The 5,477-nt window shown below is 47.5% G+C and overlaps 1 pseudogene; it reads left to right on the forward strand.

Moving 5' to 3' along the window:
• Nucleotides 1–4,365: 4,365 nt before the first annotated feature.
• Nucleotides 4,366–5,110, forward strand: LOC133917861 (agamous-like MADS-box protein AGL29; annotated as a pseudogene).
• Nucleotides 5,111–5,477: the final 367 nt, after the last annotated feature.

Consider the following 5,477-nt stretch of genomic DNA (forward strand, 5'->3'; position numbering starts at 1 on the left):
CGACAGCCGCCCGGCACGACATAGGCAGCATCGCGCTTCTTTCTCCTTTTCTTTTCCCACTTGTCAGAGCGAGAAAGACCTGCCTTGTCGGCAGCGGGTTACTCAGGGCACGGGACATGCCATGCCCGAGCCTCCGCCGCCTTGGCGCACTTGTCAGCCAACGTGAAGAGCTCCGTGGTGGTTTCGACCTCAAGCGTACCTAGCTTTTCAAGAATCCGCTCATCGCGGACGCCCTGCCGGAATGCGACGATGATGGCATGGGGGGTAATCCGTGGGATGGTGTTGCGAACCTAGCTGAAACATTGTACGAAGCGCCTCAGCGTCTCCCGCTCTTGTTGCTTGATGGCATGGAGGTCGCACTCCAAGCTGGGGCGTGTGAAGGTGCCCTGAAAGTTGGCCACAAATTGGTGGCACAGATCATCCCAGGAGCTAATAGACCCTAGGGGTAAGTTCATAAGCCAGGAGCGGCCAGAGCCCCTCAAGGCAACGTGAAAGTAATTGACAATAACCTTTTCACTACCGCCCGCCACTTGGACGATGGTGGTGTAGATCTAGAGAAACTCAACGGGGTTGATGGACCCGTCGTACTTCTCCGGTAGCTCTGGCCAGAACTTCGTGGGCCAGTTGACCCAACCGAGCTCACTGGTGAATGCGCGGCAGCCTGTGCCGTATCCCACGACGCCAGTAGTGCCCTTGGGGTGCGAACGCCAGCGCGCTGGGGAACCCCGACGGTCGCAGGCCGGTATAGAGGAAGCCTGGTCCTCTACCTCGGCCTCGCGCCGGGACTCCCGGTGGCGCTCGAAGGTGATGCGCGCATCCTCAACAGCCCTCCACTCATTGAGGTGTAAGTGGAGGTCCTAAGCTCCTGTTGTGACCAGGGGGTGGCGCTCCGCCTGGAGCCTCCCCCCCCCCGGTCGGTTCTGTCGCCACTCGAAGATGGACCAGCTTTTGTTGCACCGCAGTGGGATGTGGTGCGGGAACTTTCGGCCAGCACTTGCCGGTGAGCCGTGCCTACCAAGGCTGCCACCTCCTGCAGCCAACGGCCTTCCAGGGTTTCCCCCACTGCCTGGACAGGCGGGTGCCTGAGGAGTGCTTGTGCCGCAATTAAAGCACTCCTAGGGCTGGCATCACCAAAGGTGAGCCTATGCCGTAAAGGTGCCTGGCGTTGCCCGGATGCAAATCTTGCGGCAGGGACATGTGCCGCCTGCTGGGCCCAATGCTGGAGGCGCCGTACGGGTCGACTGCTGCTGCTGCTGCGGAACAGCAGGAGCTGGGGCCTCCTAGGCCATGTGCTCCATCTCTTCGCTCGAGTTTGAGCTAGTACATTGGAGACGATGTCCGCCCATTATTTTTCCTACAGAAAACAAGGCGCATTCAAGGATGCAACCCCCCTACCTGGCGCGCCAGCTGTCGGAGGATGAACTCCTCAAGCGGGGATCCTGAGGGACCCCTTTTGAGATTCGGTTGAGGGGATGATTCTGAATCTACCTCGTATGTGGATTTAATGCGAGTATGTGAGACGTAGGTGGGACGGATGATCGGCTGCTAGTGGGAGTAAATGCTCAAGAAATTTTAGACAGGTTCGGGCTGCACGGAGCGTAATACCCTACTCCTATGTGTATGCTATTAATGCTCTGGGAATGCCTTTCTCTGGATCTCTTGTGTATGCTATTAATGCTCTGGGAATGCCTTTCTCTGGATCTCTTGTGTTACACGGAGCGTAATACCCTACTCCTATGTGTATGCTATCAAGTGTCGACCTCTAACTGTGTGCTAGAGCTTCTTCTTCTTCGATCCGTCAAAGCTTGTACTTCAGCTTGTCCGAACTCCTTCTTCTCCGAGGTGCACCCCCCCTTTATCCTATCAGGGGAGGCCTGGCGTGCCCAGAAAGGAGGGCACGAGTTCCCATGAGCCATAAATGGAAAACAACCATCATGGGGTTGCATCTTGATGGAAAGCAACCATCATGGGACCGTCTCCCCGAGTGCCCCTCCCGGAATTGGGTCTTCTCGGGCCTCGGGGAGACGGTCCCTGAGGGAAGGCGCCACGTGGCAGTTGCTGTCCTGGCCTCGGGACTCGGGGACCGCTGGTTCCCATATCACCCACAAGCTCCAACGTGGACTGAGGGTGGCTTATGTGTTACCGGTACCATGGGATAAAAATCGCTTATGTCAAGTTTGTCTCTCTACCTCATTTACGTTTTCGCATTTACTTACTTGCATTTTACCTTGCAATTCTATTGAGCGGTAGAGTACACACACTAGATAAGTCTAGAGCACATTTAGATATAAATTGAGATTGGCTTATCTTGTGAAAGTTTTGGAGCCAATAGTTTTTAAGTGCCCTAATCCCCCCCCCCTCTTAGGATGCCATCGATTCCCTTCAACCCGTCATTATGACTGCTATAGGATAATCCATCACTAATGAGTGGATCATTAATGGCGGGTTAAGTTGTGATCCGTTACTAATGACTAGCCTAGGACGACCCGTTACTGATATTCTTATCATTAGTGATGGGTCCTAACTTGACTCGTCACTAATGACTGGTCTAGGATAACACATCACTGATGATCTAGTTATTAGTGATGGATCACAACTTGACCCGTCACTAGTGACCACTCATTACTGACCATTCAATATCTGGTCCCTATCAGAAGGGACATTAGTGACGTATGTTAAGCAGCTATCACTAATATGGTATCTCATTTGCTGTTTTTAACTTGTTCTCCATTTGTGCTCTCCAAATTGTGCTGTTTTTTAGCGCTCGAAGCTGCCATTGAATTACGCATGGTATGCTAACTTCACTGTGTATTGACCATTAGCCATCCAGTGCCATCTGATCTCGTCTACTTCTGGCTGTAGTTTGGATGGAGTGCAGCCGGATCTAGAGAGAGACGAATTTCCTTGTTTAGAAACATGCCCTGCTACCTGAGAGTAACTCCATCTAGCTAGCGGAAGCAGTGAAGAAGAGATCATAGTGCATGTGTTGTAAGATTCGGCCAAACTCTAACGACCTCGATGCCACCATCGAAGATTTTTGTTTGAATTTTGTTGTAGATCACGTAAATGGCGTCTGAGACCGATCCTTTCCGACGTCTGGACAACATGATCGATTTTGATGGCAGAAACTTCATGTGATGAGGAAAAAAGTGGAAGCCTATGGTGACCCAGGAAAAGGCAACTAGCCCTGAATTAATTTGATGGGGTTAAGGCCATGCCACAAGTTGGTAAATGAAAGAAAGGCCAAGGGAGGGGAGAACTTGAAGATGATTACCGTATCGCGCACTAGTAGAGATTGAAATTGTTGCCAGTCACTATCTGAAGCATAGCTATCCATACCAGGATATCTACTACCAGGCATCAAACATAGCTTATCCGTCCTAGGATATCTACACACCCAGCCACGAGAACAGGTTTTAAACTAACGACCATCTCTTTATGCATCCCTCACATGGCAGCAAGTTCAATCTTTGTTGGTGTTGATGGTGAGCACTCTCACTAACTTGATCACAGTTTGAAGATGCATAAATAAGAAGCAATGGTTGTAGAGGCGAAAAGGCAAGCAATTACCAAGCAACAAGTATGCAAATTTGAAACTAAATATATCTGATTTATTCTCTTTTGCAATCGAACTCTGGGCATTCTGCATTGGCATGGTGTGTTGCACTAATTTCCTATCACCCTTTCTAGCATTAAAATCCAGATATCTTCCATCAGCAGAAGAACAATTTCTGGCACTCATACTATTACTTACGGCAAAATCGCAAGGTGTTAGTTACAACAGTACATTTTCTGTCATCTATCACCGTAGGACCACTTTGCTTTTGGAATGTATATGTCTAGCAGAGATGGATGTGACGAGAGGGAAATGAAATTTCTAGTTACACCCAGTAAAGCTCGAGTGGTCCGGACGTTAAATTTCTATCGGATTTGACAAGGATCGTGATTTAGTCCTTCCAATTTTATTTGCGCTATCATTATACGTTCTGTATATGGCTGCACTAGATCGTGACAGATGCATATTTGTTCATGTTTTGGATGTTATTAAAGCATATATTTACGGAAGGATTACAACTAGCACATCGTACGTTAATTAGACAGTTCAATCTTTTTGTCTGGCAGTACCATTATAACTTAGCTGTATTCCAGAACATTGTAATGCTAAAATTGATTAAAATCCATGTAAACACAATAAATGCTTAATATTTACAAATGCCTTCCAAATATAATAATATAGTATCCAGCTATAACCCACCACAGAATATCTTTGCAGATTTAAGTTTCCTCTTGCATCTACATATATGTGCCTATATAAACGTGGTGTGATTACCATTTCATCACACAGTATTATCTCCATCTACATACTACTCTTTACGACTCAGTCAAGAAACCACACATTTTGTCATCTAGGAGATGCTGAAGGGTAAGGCATCCTTAGGAAGGCAAAAGATTGAGATCAAGCCCATCCAGAATGAGGAAGCACGACAGGTATGCTTCTCCAAGCGCCGTCAAGGCCTATTCAAGAAGGCTAGTGAGCTCTCCATCCTTTGTGGTGCCATGATCGGTGCCATTGTATTCTCAAAATCTGGTAGGACCTACTCCTTTGGCCATCCCTCCATTGACGCTGTTATTAACCGCTTCCTCACTTCAGACTCTCCCGATAATGGCCCTACATCGGGTGGTGAGAACCATGATAGTGGTGACGTGACAGAAACTGTGCATAGGTTGAATGTGCAGTACATGGAGTTGCAAGAGTTGGTGGAGAAAGGAGAGGGTGCAAGAGGCAACTGACAAGGAAATGGGTGGACGGTTGATGCGGTGGTTGGATGCTAAGGTCTCCGAATTGGGGCTAGATGAGCTGCAGGAGTTCCGCAAGGAGCTGGAAGCAATACATGGTGTTGTCCTGGGCAAGGTCAATCAGGTGCCACAACCACCTATGGACACAGCTTCAGCCTTGCAATACCAGTTTGGTGAGCAGAGTGATATGCCTATGGTTGTCACTGCTCCTAGTTCAAGCAACAGTTTTATTGATGGCTTTGAAGTCAACGATCCATTGCTTAGTGTTGTCCTTGCCTCAGGGAATTTCACCAACAACCAAAATTATGGTTGATTGCTTAAGGTTTAATATGTCATGAATAATATGGTCAGTCATATATGCATGCACTCATCATTCACAATAAATCAGAATGTCTAGTAGTTAAACATCGTTTCTGAAGCTAGATGTACCAAGATATATCTAGGACTTGTTGTCAAGATATATCTAGGAGTTTGTACCATTGGAATTCTCTGTAAAACATTATCCATGTTGGATCCATATGTAAGGCGTATTTCATACCATGGCTCCTTTTATGTGATATTGCACCTTCCTCACAATGAGATACAATTCCTCAGCGATCTTCTATTGTTTTTGTTGCATATGCACATGATCTATGATAGTTTATGTACTTATAATTATGTCTCTATAGATAATGTTAAAC

The sequence above is a fragment of the Phragmites australis genome, chromosome 5, assembly GCF_958298935.1.
Source record: "Phragmites australis chromosome 5, lpPhrAust1.1, whole genome shotgun sequence".
Classification (NCBI taxonomy): domain Eukaryota; kingdom Viridiplantae; phylum Streptophyta; class Magnoliopsida; order Poales; family Poaceae; genus Phragmites; species Phragmites australis.